The sequence below is a fragment of the Emydura macquarii genome, unplaced genomic scaffold (assembly GCF_026122565.2).
Source record: "Emydura macquarii macquarii isolate MOO-44397 ecotype Brisbane River unplaced genomic scaffold, CSIRO-AGI_Emac_v2 contig_1876, whole genome shotgun sequence".
Classification (NCBI taxonomy): Eukaryota; Metazoa; Chordata; order Testudines; family Chelidae; genus Emydura; species Emydura macquarii.
The window spans coordinates 29,691,265-29,707,133 of record NW_027132013.1 but is presented as its reverse complement, the minus strand read 5'-3'; the positions used below and the strand labels follow the sequence as shown (position 1 = coordinate 29,707,133).

Below are 15,869 nucleotides of genomic sequence, written 5' to 3'. Positions count from 1 at the left end.
AGAACTGTGAGCACTGGATATGGAACAGTCCGTGGAAGGCATAACACTGGAACCAGAAACTCTAAGGGGAAAACAGTTCTACAGACTTGTCATGGACTGGGTGACTGCAAACATATACTTTCAGAAGAGGGAAAGCCACCTCAAAACTTATGCCAGCGAAGGACACAAGTCTCAAATTAAGAAGCGACAGATCACTAATATTCAATTTTAAGGTAATACTGGACAAGTGCATTATGAAACAGCACAGACTTCATAGATTTTGACATAGAGTTTATAGAAATTCAGAATGCAGAAACTTCAGAAATATCTGAACCCCTTGGCAGAAAGGTGGAAACTTAAAAATGGGAATGAAAACGTCCTTCAAACAAGGAGTAATGCGAAGACTTCCTGACTACACACAGGGAAGTCAACTTTGCTGGAAATGGCATATTAAGCCCTAGGAGTGATAAAACCAGTGCTGAAAAAGATCAGAAGGCAGACTTGGTGGTGGAATCCTCAAGTTAAAGAAACTTTGGGGGGTGGGGAGGAAAGGTAACATTTAAAAAATGGCAGTCCAGTGACCTATGATAAGATTCAGTACATATAGGAAAAAAAAAAAAAAAGGCCAAAAGGAGTGTTTCTAAAGCTAAAAGTATGTCCTGTGATGAACTTTATAACTGTCAGGGAGAGAAATATGTCCTGTGATGAACTTTATAAATATCAGGGAGAGAAGATCATCTATAAACTTGTCAAGGCAAGAGAGAAAATGATGAGGGATGTGAATGAGTTTGCTTAGATTAGACATGAAGATGTTATATTGCAAATTAATGGTGAATCAATTAGCAAGGTTTGGAGTGATTATTTTGAAAGAGAGATGACTGTGCAGAACCAAGGGAGGATTAAGAATATGTAAGCCAAATTGGAGCATGATCGATTGCATACAAAAGGAAGAGATTGCAGAGGCACTTAGGAAAATGAAAAAATAGTACCTGGGCTAGATGAAGTACCAGTGGATGCTGTGATATCATTAGGAAGGGAATGCATCAAGTATTGCCATATTTGGGGTTGGGAAGGAATTTTCCCCCAGGACAGATTGGTAGAGATCCTTGGGTTGTTTCACTTTCCTCTGCAGCATGGGGTACAGATCACTGACAGGTTTAAACTAGTGTAAATGGCAGATTCTCTGTAACTCAAAGTCTTTCAGTCATGATTTGAGGACTTCAGTAACTCAGCCAGAGGTTATAGGTCTATTACAGGAGGTTCTGAAGCCTGCAATGTGCAGGAGGTCAGACTAGATGATCATGATGGTCCCTTCTGTCCTTAAAGTTTATGAGTCTAAGTTTGTTCGTTGATATCCTTAAGAAAGAGAAAATGCTGGCTGAATGGCATAAGAACTTTGTGGTATCTATCGTTAAACATAAAGGAGATATTATATTGTGTGCTAATTATTGCCCAGTTAAGCTGATGTCACATGCTATGAAAGTATGGAGGATTTAAAGCCATCTGCCTGGAACAGTTTTAATTTGGAAGAGTTACTATGCATTAATCCCAGGAAAGAGCACAACTGATGCCATATTTGCGCTACAAATCCTCAAGGAGAAGTTCAGAGAAAGAAACTGCAACTGGGTATTGTCTTTGTGGACCTAGAAAAGGTGTACAATGGTGTAGCAAGACAACTAGTTTGGTGCAGTTAATGATGGAGGGGTGTGCCAGAAGAATGTTCATCTTATCCAGAATATGTACAATGGAGTGACTACTGTAATTCAAAACCAAATAGGGCTACAGTAAGGAATTTTCAGTAAACATTGGCCTGCATCAGGGGTTAGTCACCAACCTTAATAGGAAAATGGCAAGAAAGAAGAAAGGGCATTTGAACTGATGCAGCTTTTTATACTGAAGGAGAAGTTTTGAGAGCAAAAACAATGTTTTCATCAGCCAGTACCCAGGTTTAATTATTTTAAAGACTAAGAGGTCATTCTGTTTTTATATGATGCTAGTGATATGATAATCTGAATCCATACATTTAATTACATTTAGGTCCCACTCCAAAATTCTTGGACTTCTAGGGCTAAATTCAGCCCAAAAGCAGGTATAAATTAACATATCTGGCACAGACTTCAGCCCTTTTAGGCCAGGACAAAATTTGGTACCTAGATATCCATGTCAAATATTCAGACGTTGTTCTCTCACTTGAGTCTCTCCCATCTGCTCAATATATTTTTACTATCACTGTGTTATACATCATGAAATGATTTCATGGGTTACCAAATTGAGCTTGGGTATGCATGTTTGCCAACTTCCAAGTATGGCATAAAGATGGTAATTATGACAGTTCTAAATCATACATCTCCCCCAATGCTTTGATTTCAGTGTGTTAAGATTAAACTACAAGGCAGGTTTAAAGATTAACAATTTCCTTGGATAAAGGAAAACAGAAAAATATAATTAATCATTTGCCTGTCCCCAACACTAGTTTACAAAACCATGGTGCAACTTTATTGAGCTCAAAATTGAAGGGTGACAAGGTTAATATGTAGCTTTAGACCTCATGGTTTCATTAACAAACACATTACAGGCTGTAAAGCTGAACTGACAGTAATGCTAGGCCCAAACAAAGTAAATAATTACTGGCTTGGCAAATGAGGAAGCACTTGCAGAGTTTGTTTACATTTGGTTTTTGGAAAATTCATGTTGGCAACAAGTCAAATATAGTTTGACTAGTAATTGTGACAATTGCTCACAGATGCTGCTGGAAGAACAACAAAAGAATGGATTTATGGTTTTTCTCCCCTGCATTTTTCCCCTTTGTTGCCTTCCTCCCCCACCCCCCGTACACCGTCTTTCTTTCTTTCTTACCACTTTGGATCAATAACAAACTTGCAGCCACAAAGATAAGTGGGTTACATGGCAGATGGGCCTTGGAATGTTTAAAAATCTCATGTTGCATTTTCTCTTTTGGCCACAGATTGGAAAAGACACAGCTGTGTTCAAGCTGTGCTCATAAAATCCTAGCTCCTTGACAATGCCTCTGGGTCCCCACGATTGAACATAGGCCTGCATGGGATTTTCCACGAGAAATGCATCAGTTCCATACTGGTGCACTGTTAATAAACTTTATCAGATGCCAGGGATACATAATTGTGGCTAAGGTCCATTCCTTTCGTACAATTCATTGTTTGGCTGTATAGGAGAACTTTGAACATATTGCCCAGGATTCAATTAATGAAACAACCCACCAAACTGGAAAATAGTTCTGTACCATGTGTTAGATTCAGATAAATCAAGAAATCTGTTACCTTTCCAAGTTCTTAAGTTCACCTATACAATAAATAAAGCTCTGTTCCCAGAATCCAATAATTGTATAACCCTTGAATTTGACTTTGAGCTACAGTAGAAACCAATTTAGAAAAAATGTTATCCTATATCTGTTATTAGAGGTAACATATTCTGGTTTTCACATGTTAAATAAATTAATTACAATATACGTAATAAACTGAGACCACCAATATTGTTACATTTAAATTCTCCTCCAGGACTTGGCAGCAAGACATAAAAACCATATGTTAATTAATTGTTCCACCAAAGATGTGTTCCCTCTGCTTCTTCAATGTACAGATTGGAATCTGCTAGAAAAAGAGGTTTCTGTCTAGGAAGAGACTATAGAAATTCCTCGAAGATCAATAGAGGCCAAAGGAAATCTATATTGTTTCCCATGGTTTAGTGAACTAAGAGACTATAGAACTGGGGACTGATTCACCAGTGCAATACTAGAGTTGTACATTGATGTAGCGTTGGACGCAATGGTGTTACACTGGAATTAAATAGGGAAACAACCTAGATGGAGCTACTATAAGGTGTATGCATACCTGGTTGGAAAACCGTTCCCAGAGAGTAGTTATCAGTGTTTCACAGTAAAGCTGGAATGGCATATAAAGAGGGGTCCTGTAGGGATTAGTTGTGGGTCTGGTTCTGTTCGATGTCTTCATCAATTATTTAGATAATGGCACAGAGAGTACACTTATAAAGTTTTGGGAAAATACCAAGCTGGGAGGGATTGCAAATGCTTTGGAGGATAGGATTAAAATTCAAAATGATCTGGACAAACTGGAGAAATGGTCTGAATTAAATAGGATGAAATTCAATAAGGACAAATGCAAAGTACTCCACTTAGGAAGGAACAATCAGTTGCACATGTACAAAATGAGAAATGACTGCCTAGGAAGAGTACTGCGGAAAGGGACTGGGTTCATAGTAGATCACAAGCTAAAGATGAGTCAATGATGTAACACTTACAAAAAAAAAATCATTCTGGGAGGTATAAGCAGGAGTGTTGTAAGCAAGACATGGGAAATAATTCTTCCACTCTGCTCCATGCTGATTAGGCCTCAACTGAAGTACTGTGTCCAGTCCTGGGTGCCACATTTCAGGAAAGATGTGGGCAAACTTGAGAAAGTCCAGAGAAGCACAACAAAAATGATTAAAGGTCTAAAAAACATGACCTATAAGGGAAGATTGAAAAAGTTGTGTTTGTTTAGTGTAGAGAAGAGAAGATTGAGAGGGGACATGATAGCTGGTTTCAAGTACATAAAAGGTTGTTATAAAGGGAGGGAGAAAAATTGTTCTCCTTAACTTGTGAGAATAGAACAAGAAACGATGATCTTAAATTGCAGCAAGGGCAGGCTAGACTGACCATTAGGAAAAGCTTCCTGTTAAGGTAGTTAAGCACTGGAATAAATTGCCTAGGGAGGTTGTGAAATCTCCATCATTGGAGATTTTTAAGAGCAAGTTAGACAAACACCTATCAGGGATGGTCTGACCGTAGATAATATTTTGTCTTGCCATAAGTGCAGGGGACTGGACTAGAAGACCTCTCAAGTTCCCTTGCAGTCCTACGATTCTATGAGTTGCAGTGGAGAATCAGGACACAGATAGAAAATCTTGCATAGTGCAGTGATCACCCATGCGTCTTTCCTACTTTTAGGTTGTTAGTAACAACAGTTTAGCCTTGTCACAAAGCTATCATGTCATTTAATTCCAATTTCCAAATATGGCACAGATTATGTTTCTCCGTGTTCCCAAAGCAACTATACAGTGTATTTTATAATAACTTTCTATGTTTGTTCATGTTTGTCTTAGAAAAAACCAAATGCAGAAGAATACCCATACTCTCTTGGAGGTCAAATCAGGGAGATTCTACACATGTGCACTCCTGTCAGACTATGGATTGAAGGCTACACTGCATAGCTGGCTGACATTCAATTGACTGAGGACCATAAAGGAGGCACCCCCTGCACTGAACTTCCAATTTACAGAAATTGTCAGTTAAGAGATGGACAGATCCTGTCCGGATAAAAACATCCCCACAGAAGGCAAATCAGGGATGCAATGAAAAAAATACTCCCCCTGCCATGCAACTCTTAGCTACATCCCAGCATCAAGCAAGAGAGGGTTGGTTTGTTTTTTTGTTTGTTTGTTTGTTTGTTTTTGTTGGGATGGAGGGAAAAGGGAGGGGGACTAACTGTGGGTCCAAGCTCCTACTTTTCCTTCAGCTGCACCACTGCTCTTGTACAGAGGAGACTAATGGTTAGGGGTGCACAGAAGGATCCTGGGGGAAGAGAGGTTTCAGCTTGTTTAAACAAGTGCTTACCTCCTTTACTGAGCTGTTCTGCACCACTCCTCCATGGAATGAAGTCTGCAGAGCTACTCCACAACACCTTTCTATACTGGGCCCAATCCCTGTCCGGCTGGTATAAAGATACATCAACACACCCTTACTGCTGTGTAATTCTGAGGATGGATATAGGCCTCGATTCAGCATGATACTTTAGCACATGCTTAGTTATAAGCAGTTGAAATCAATAGCCCCATTTATTTCAATTAAACTATTAATTTGCTTAAAGTTAGGCATCTGCTTAAGTACCTTACCCTCACCAGGATTATCAATCCAGCACTGCTCAACAGCACTAAATTCACAGAAAAAAGTGTTTAATAGAAAGAGAGAAAAGGATTTAAATTCTGAGTAACTAAATAAAGAAGAAAGCAAACGTTGGTGAGAACTAAAACAAGGTAAAGAAAAAATATGAGCAAGAAAAAAAGTGAAAGAAGTGGGGTTGAAGAAAGGACTTCCACATTATTTACAAATAGTGTGCAATATTATGGCATTCTAATCAGTAAATGAATGCTTTAATGCTTTACACACAGTAGCTTTGATAGGGATTTAAGGAACCTTATTCCATTCAGCTCAAAGGTTAGAAACAAAAAATTCCAACAACAAGAAAGAGGTGATGAAGCCTAACTATTGTGTGGAATTGGATCCCCAGATAGAATATCAGAAATGTTAAATACAAGAAGCTAAGCAGCAGTGGCAGAAATGTGTTGATTTGTTTTATTTTTAATATAGGCAAATGATCCTGCGCTAAACATTTTAAATTATTTTTAAATATGCAAGTTATCACAATATTCAAATGAAATTAATACTCTTACAAGTGGGCGCTACTTAGTAAAAGTTCCGTGAAATTACCCATGCTAATCTTAATCAATCATGAATTCGCAAATGTGATCCATATAGAAATTTCAACATTCTCCTGTGAACTCAGCTTTTCATGGAGAAATTCCTCATCTCTGGTGCAAATTACATGTGCTTCAGTGAAACATGTTTCAAAGGGGCTGCACAGAATTTAAGTCCTCAGAGAATGCGCCTTATTACCTGCATGATACTGAAAAAACAGCTACCCTGGGCCCATTCCTCCAACACCACCATGCACAGAATTTCTGTTGACAACATGTACAGATCTTCCACAGCAACTGTAGGATCTGTCCTTATCTCAGTGAATGACAACTTTTGAAACTTGGGGTTTTTTTTCCCCCTTACCCTGAGCAAGGAAATCAGCATGAAACTGTACTTTAGTCTGCTATATTCCCAAATCCGCATCTGCCATGATTCATTTTACCTTTGATTTTCTGTAGGGCCTTCTCTCCAGGTTTGGAGTATATCTAAGAATTTGGCAAAGGAGAATTGCTAGTTTTCAAAATCAGAATTAATTCTACTTCATGGATTTGGAGGCATACCCTCTGCAAACTGAAAACTGTGATCTCAGTTTTTAGCATCTGCAATCTCATAACTAAGAAGGCTAAATCTTTTCCCAGACCCTAATAACCACCATCTTTATTAACATGGAGCTAGTTTGCCATGTCTCAAGTGATATTTTAATCTTTTCTGAAATGAAGTTCTCATTTATTTTTTTAAAATGTAATAGTTAAATGTACTGGGTTGTAACTCTTCCTGTAACACTGATTTTCTGGTAGAAAAGTGAAAACAATTTTGGAGGGAGGAATGTAAAGTTGAGGGGCTTTATAAGAGTTAAATAGAAACTTACCACAGTGTTTAAAATGGTAAATCAACACAGCTACAGCAAAGTACTATAAGGCCCAGTTCTGAGAAGTGTGGCACTCACCAAAGTCAACCACGGCTGCAGATGCTCACAGTATTATGCACATATAAAATATGTCTTCAAAAGAGGCTTGCATACAAATAAGTATACCTGATATAAGTCCAAAATTTCCTTAACAACATTCCATGTTTTCCACTAATCTACTCCAGGGATAAATCCCAGTTAACAGTAATAAACATTTTGAAGCAATCTTAAAGTTTTGAAATACATTGCACCTTGTTTCAAAGTCAACAAAACCTGTTGGGTTTTTATGACTATTATTTTAACTCTTTTTTCCGCCAAATTGAAAAACTTTACCTAAAGTGCTTTGGAGTGAATTTGCTGACTTATTTTAACATTTAGAAGCAACTGCTATCTGTTCTAATAAGAGGAGTAGGTTTTGAATACCTACCTTGAGACATCATAGCATGTATATATATATAATTGCACAAATCCTATGTTAAAAGAACATTAAAGTTGCAAATTCAAGAGCTCAAAAGTGAGGAAATGCCACAATTAAGGTTGCCTGAGGAACCTTGCAGCCATCTTTACTATTATACAACATTCACATTGAATCAAATACACAGGGGGGGAAAGAGAGACACACACAGAATTAGATTAACAGGTCTTGATGTAATATGAAAAAATTGTGTGGGTCATAGGATGGTGGGAGGGGAGCAATACATCTCACAGTGCTTCAGGAAGGGAAGACATTAATATCCTAACTGGCTGTTTTTGCAGACCTACCATGGCTAGGTCTACCATGCCGAGCCTACCAATACACAGTTTTGGGACATGAGCTCATCTGAGCACATAGTAAAACAGAATGAGGAAGTAGCTTGGGATGGTCGGAGGGATGCAAAAACTAGCCTGCCTCTAATCTCCCAATATGAGGAAAACAGAGTGAAGAGGCTTCCAAGCCCTCTCTGTCTAAGGAACTCTGAGATTCGGGGTGTTTGGAGTTTTGGGATTTGGACACTAGCCAACTGTGGAGAGCCAGTGAACTCAAAGGAAGGCTGGGAAGGGAGTTTGTTTACTTTGGATGTTGTTCCTTTTGCTACAAGGCCTTGGAGAGGCAAAAGGTAGAGAGTGAACAGACCAGTCTACTCTAGTGTAAAACTGTACTTTGATATGATACCCTGAGGAGAGGTAGTTCAGTTTGGCTGGAGAGCCAGAAATAAGCAAACCACAAAGATTGAGTAAAGCCCTTTGGGCTAAGAGGGAAGCAGTGGAACTTAAGGCCTGGGGACAAAGAAAGAAAGAGGGGCTGCAAATTAGACCAGGTGCCTGTTTCCCTTTTGGTGGCCCCAAGCCAGAGTTCTCAGTAGAGGGTGGGTAAGAGCTACCACATTCTAGGTGGCACCATGCCACAGTTTGTCTGTGGGATTAATTCACTGTAAGGTGAGTTGGAAAGATAATTTACTCTTTCAGTCTGCTAGCCTTTACGAATAGCTGGAAAGGCTTCCGCTGCAGTGGTTTCTTCTGTAGATCACCAAAATGTGAGATGGACAGTCCATATGGAAGTTTGGCAGATTGGAGTAAATACCAAGAAAAGGATGTCAGACGCCTCATATAATTTACTATAAAATAACTTTTAAAGAGCAGCATGCAAAGGTTATATGCAAAAACTCTTGCTGTTTTAAACAGAGCTGTACTGGAGCCAAAGTCTGAAAACCTAGATTCTGATCCAAATTTTATAAGTGACCTTTTGTCTTTATAGTGGACTGAAAGAAAATGATTTATTCAAATCCCTCTGAACTTGAGGTGTTGAAATTCATATTTGAATTTTGCAAATTGAGCCATTCTCTATATGAAATGCTTTTATCAAACGGCAATAAGAGCTGAGAGTGAATTACATAACACTTACAATTGAAGGAAGAAGCACAATAAAAGCTGAACTGTGTGCCTATTACATTATATTAAGGTTCTTTTTACTTGTATTTAAAATATTACAGTGCTGCTGTATGTTTCTACGTTCAAACTATTGCAAAAAATGGTTAAGACTGATGTGAACTTACTCAGACTCATAGACTAAGGTCAGAAGGGACCATCATGATCCTCTTCTGACCTCCTGCACATTGCAGGCCACAGAATCTCACTCATTCATTCACGTAATAGACCCCTAACCTCTGGCTGAGTTACTGAAGTCCTCAAATTATGATTTAAAGACTTCAAGTTAAAGAGAATCCACCATTTACAGACATTCAGAGTCAGTTCTGAATAATATAAACACATGCAAAAGATGCCTGAAACAAGTGAATTCAACTTTCACTTATATTACACCAAATCTAGGACATAAGGACTCCCAGCTTGCCACCACCTTCCTTTCATAGCAAGAAAGAAGAAATAAAAGATGATCTAATATCTACAGTCTAACAAAAATGCATGAAAAAATACCCTGCAATGGAGAGATGAATCGAGATTCATTACTCTTCAGTAAGACTCACTTCTGCTGTGACACTCTCAAAAAGTGAATCAACCCCGATTGATTTTTCATGTTTTCCCCTCAGCCATGCTATGCACAAGCCTTCAGTGAGTAACTAAATAAACTTACGGTGACTCCTTTTTTCTCTCTTGCTGTTCCCTCTCCATACTAGTTTGTTGCTCCTCCATTGCTCTGCCTAGCCCAGATAAAAGAGAGATTTTCCTGCACTGGCATAGACCTATATAGTCTCTCCCTTCTGGTCACCTGGGAGGGATGGGTCAGCATCTCCCTGCTGACCTAGTCTGCAGTTCCAGCAGAAAGTCACTCCCTGGCTCTCTAGCCCTTAAAAGGGACACACACCTTTCCAACAAACCAGCCAACAGCCCCCATCGCTTGATGTGCAGTGAGGTCATTTTACCATATGTGAAATTTGACTGTAAGCTCTGTGAGGCAGGGAATTGTGCAATTTTAAAGTACTGTGAGCTGCCTAGCACAATTTTGGGAGATATAAAACAGTAATTTCCCCTACCCTCTCCAAAGAGTACTCAGCCTCTCTCACTTCCTGAAAGTCAGCACTGTTATTCAGGTGCACTCTTCCTTTAAAAATCTGGCCATTATATAGTACTTTGGGAAATTAGGAAGTAATAGAGATCATGTCAATACTGATGTTGATAAGGAACAAATCAGAATACACTAAGGAAAAACTGAATAAATACAAATCATCAGGTTTGGATAACATTCATATCTGTTGTAGGATCTTAAGGTATGGTAAACTATTGAGGGAATCAACTGAGCCACTGAAAATTATTTTAACAAAATCACACACACACACAAAAAAAGCAATGCAGATACATGATGAATGGGTAAAGAAGATGTGATGATAATCTTTTAAATGGGGTGGGGGGGTGTATAAAGTGACATCTGGGCAATTACCATCTGTAAAATCCAATTCAATTCTTAGTAAAATAATCAAGTAAAATTTAAATTGGCATGTAAGGCCTCAATATCCACTGACATCCATGGAAAGACTCATTGACTTTCACTGTTATTCGATCAGGGCCAAAACCATGACCAACAGTTAAGGGACATATCATATCAGACAAAAGGGATTGTTGTGATACTTATTGAATTGACATTTCACACCAAATAGCTAACAAAAAAGTATGCTAAATAGCACAATTTATACTTGAAACAACCAGAAATTGCATTATTCAAATTCAGAAGATCTTATCATTAATTGGGAAATAGAGCATTTAAGCTTCTTACAATATAACAGGAAAACAAAATGATGCTTATGATAGGACCAGACGATGGAAAAGTAATAGCTAATCTAGAAAAAAATTAACAAACTTAAAGTACTTTTTCTTCTAAAACACAACCTCACTGGAGTCCCATTCTTTGGGTCTGTACTTCTTTGGCTGTGAGCTGGTGGGAGCTCCCAAAGCTCTTTAAGAATTGTGAGCCTCTGAGACACTGACTGGTAGGTAGTCCCAGTTGTGTTAACCAGACACACACAACCACATTCCAATGTGCAGGAGGTGAAAAGGCTCCCAAAAACAAACAGAAAAAGCATAAACTAACAGTATTTTTGGGAAAATACACAGCACCCACCAGGATGATAAACAAATGTATGCATCCCCCTCCAAATTTGGGAGGATGTGTGTGGAAGAGCAATAATCCAGTAAGATGGTTTCCACAGAGAACAGTTATTATAAATGATTTCCTTTTCTCTAAAGATGACATGCTGTAATTTTTCCCTTGTATAACCAAATATTTCTGTTAAAATGCATTTAAACTCCTCAGCCTTGTGTTTGTTTTTGTCTGAGAGAGAAAGAGAGAGAGAGTCAGTGCTTCTTTGTGCCCCAAGCCCTCTTTCATTCTTCCCCCATATATCTTCCCCTGGCCTCCCCTGTCTCTGAAGTTCCCTCATAAATGCTCATTCCCTCTCACTCTGCAGACACCTCCCTGTCATTTTGTGCACAATATTAATCTGCAGTTAGTGGTGCTCTTTGCAATCCCTGTGTAAGAGGGTCTGCAAGTGTACTCCGTGAGCCAATGAGTGAGAGTGTTGTTTTGTGCCTTCTGAGTTAGTTATGCCACAAGCATAACTAGAACAGCACCTGTTTGGTTTCATGAGAGCTCTGTTAGGGCATCTGAAAATGTCAGAGAGGCCGCAAGTATAGTAGATCTGAAGAAGAGCTCTCTGTAGCTTGAAAGCTTGTCCCTCTCACCGACAGAAGTTGGTCCAATAAAATATTTCCTCGCCCACCTTGTCTCTCAGCCAGTCAGCCATGCATTTAACTAACCCCATCCCTACCCCTTTTCCGCATTCTCACTAGCACATTCAGAGCTCTTTAGAATGATGACAGAACACCACAATTCTTTTTACTAAATGCTTTGAATGACCAAAGAAGCCCTCCTGAAAACCCAAAACTAAACAAACAGAAAACAAAGATAGAAAGAGTTTACTGAGCACTAGTCAGGCCACATTAATACCCCATGACAGTTTTAATATTAAATGTGCTTTGAGCAGGCAAATTAAAAACTATTTCATTTTTAAAAATATTAATGCAAACCTACAGTGGTTTTGTACTCTGAGGACTTTGAATTAATCTCACTTGTAGGTACCAGATGCCTTAACGTTTAGGACACCTCAGAGTTCAGAGTTGAATGGGAGAAAGGAGGCCCACCTAATGGATAGAACACAGGACTACATGTCAGACAATTTGGGTTTTTTCTTGGATCTGAAGAGGACTTCCTCTGTAACCATGAGCAAGTCACTTAACTCCTCTGTGCCTCAATACAGAGCGAGTTGGAAAATGGAATTTCTCTCCTATGGGAAATTCAGAACATTCCAAAATGTGCTTTTGTTCCAAACTGGAAAAGTCCAAATTTCCCATGGAATAGAAATTCCAAAAAAATTAAATTAACAAACAAACAAACAAAATGAACAATTTGATGTCAAAACATTATATAATATAAAATATTGAAAATATCAAACTACATACATATATATATATGTCATATCATATGAAAGACAAAACTGCATTTTCCCACTCTCAAAACAGTTCTGTTTTTCAGTCCACTCTAGTAAAATAGGGTTCTTACCACTGCAATTATCAATCAACCTTAACTTTGTATTTCTTGATTTCTAACCAAGGGCTTGGTTTCTCAACTTTAATGTTGAAGTAACACACATAATTTTGCATGACCTGGATCATTTATATGGTCTACAGTATAAATGTTCATATCTCATTACTTGAATGGATATATTTAAACAACAAATTTTTGAGATTCATATAATTAAAACAATAAAATATTTCATCTTAAAATATGTATGTTTTATCTTCAGGATTTATATATATTTGGGTTAACCAGCTGTTGTCACTAAAATTTTTGCCCCTCAAACACACCACATGCATAAACTGCTATGACAAGAGTTGTACAACACTATCAATTTTCCTGCACAAAATCTGGATTTTTTCAATGTCTTTTCCTGAAAGATTTCATCTGTGTGATCAAGGGTGAACTTTTTGCCAGAGTCAGTAGATTGTCTCAGCCCAAAGAATGGCAGTATGTTGCCCTGACACAAGCCAGGAATGTTGTCAAGTCAGCCTAATGCAAAACATTGCTGTTTTCAAGATTATTGATATTATTTGTGTTTTCAAGGTTCCACAAAACGGAAATCAGGAGCTAATCTCTCAAGCTTCCCAAGGACTAACTGACTCTGCTATGAAAAAAAGAATAGTTTTCCTAAATTAAAGAACAAGACCACATCATGACCTGCAAGACCATTGGCAATGGTTGGGCAAAAGTTACCAGGCTTGTGCCTGGGAACAGATGGGAGGATAACATCATCTAATCATGGAGCAGATGAGTGATGTTCATAGTGAGTTCATTTCTATGGAAGAGGACAAGGCACCACTGTAGACACGTGTTTGCTAACATGCTCGATTGTGGACACTTGATCATACAGAATCAACACACAACTTGGCTTTTGATGGCATAAAGCTGCTTTTTATAGAGAAGAGCACACTGATGCTTTTTACTTCTTTCTTAAAATGAAATGGTGCTAATCTTGCTGGCTGCTAATCTGTTTACTGGCTGTAGTGATAAAGTGAATTTATATAATAGTTCTCACCAAGCTGACCTACGTTATAATGACATATCATGTTTCAGTGAACAAAAGCATCATATTTCCCAGGCTTTTTCTGTGGAAAAAAATGTATCCTCAAAGATTCCACTTCTATACTCATTAGATGTAAATATGTCAGAGATATATTAAAATGGCATTCAATACAGACTACTATTTTTAAAACAAAGGTGTCATTCTACTCCTGCTGAATTGCTCATAAATTGAGGACCTAAATAAAGATATCAGATTACATTAAATGCATTTTGGTATCTATAACTTTCTGCAATGAATTAAAACTGGCTGATCATGTCTCCAGTGCATTTCATTTTCCGTTGATTCATGTACTGCAATATAACCTTCAAAATTCCCTTATGCCAACAAACTCATTCAGATATGCTGAGTGCAGGAGGAGATTAAAGTGGCTATAAGATTGAAAACTGTATCAAGGCATCAGATAAAGCAGTGGAGGTATAAAGAAAGTGTAAACAAAACCTGTAAATGTAGAAATTACTGTTAATATAATCCACTGTTGAATTCAATGGAGAGTTTTGCAACAAGGAAACTATGTATTAATACACAACAAATTGTTGCAATCAATATATGGAGCCCATTTCATTCTTACTAAAAAATTCTCAATTCACAACTAAGAATTAGAAAAACAGCTTTCTTGCCCTTTGGAAATGCAGTTTTTCCCAAACTGGAATTTAATGTTGAGCTATATTCTAGGCTAAGAGAGCACCCACAGATCTCACAAAAATATAATTGCTTAATTTTTTCCCTGTTCTTTTTAAAATTTAAATTACTTACAGAAATAACCCTCTATATTTTCTTATATAGGAGCTTTTTGTTCCCATGTTGTGAAATCTAATCTATCCTTTAAATGCTTTTAAGCTGGCAAAAAAAATGCATTATTACTGAGCTAGTAGCTTCTATTGTTTCAGTGGTAGCTATGGCTATTGATGAATGCTTTCAACAGAAGTTAAAAGAGATAATGAGTCTTTAATGATACAAAATCAGAGCCTTGTGTGTTTAGTGAAGCCTGACACAAGCTCCAGCTTTCAGTTAGCAAGAGCTTGTATTTCAGTTTTCTAAGCTGAAAATACCCACAGAAGTGCTTCCTTGTACAACTTTGTATCTCCTAAGATACTATCAGAAGTTGCTGTGATGTTCAACTGTTGAATGACAGGAAGCATTAAAAAAATAGCAGTAGTGAAAATAAGCCTAATTTTGGTTTTTCCATAAATCTCTGAATGGCTTGTAGGCGGATATTTCATATATATTAGTCTATGCACTTTAATTATTTGTTCTTGTCATTTTCCTTTCATCCGCCTCCCACCTCACTAAAAATATGCAAGCATAGTTTCCAGTTGAAGCTATAGCGCAACAAAATCAGTGACTCAGACATTCTCTTCCTACTTACCTGTCCAAAGAACAAAGTTTCTGTTTTGAATCTTCGACTGTGTTACTGGCAAAACGTACACATACTTGGCCTGATTCACCACCGCATTACACCAGTATAGTTTTGAATTATAGTGATTTTGCAAGAACAAGCACATACAATACAGGGGAAATGATGGACTCAGAACAAAACAGTGGACAAACTACTGCTCTGTTTGAAGTGGTCATTGCTCATGGCCAAGCCTGATTGACCAGTGCATTTTGCTAGCTTCACACCATTGGAACGCCATAACAGTGGAGTAATGCAGTCTAGAATCAGGTCCATCACATCAATTACTGGACGGGAGTCAAGACAAATTCGTACAATTTGCTGGAGTGTCTGACCTCTGAGTAAGTATGATAAAGAACAGCTCTTCCAACAAAAAGAAAGTGATTAACAAAGATCAAGTAAAACAACTTCAGTTTAAATTAAGTGAAAACATCATGGCTAATTCCAGACTCT

The 15,869-nt window shown here is 38.0% G+C and overlaps 1 long non-coding RNA gene across 1 annotated transcript in view; it reads left to right on the top strand.

Moving 5' to 3' along the window:
* The window catches only part of LOC137159711 (uncharacterized), a 28,099-nt gene extending 13,667 nt beyond the window's left edge, over positions 1–14,432 (top strand). The window contains exons 2-3 of the long non-coding RNA XR_010921711.1: positions 5,116–5,427; positions 13,504–14,432. This is a non-coding gene — a long non-coding RNA (uncharacterized lncRNA). The remainder of the gene's footprint in view (positions 1–5,115; positions 5,428–13,503) is intronic.
* The last annotated feature ends 1,437 nt before the right edge of the window (positions 14,433–15,869 follow it).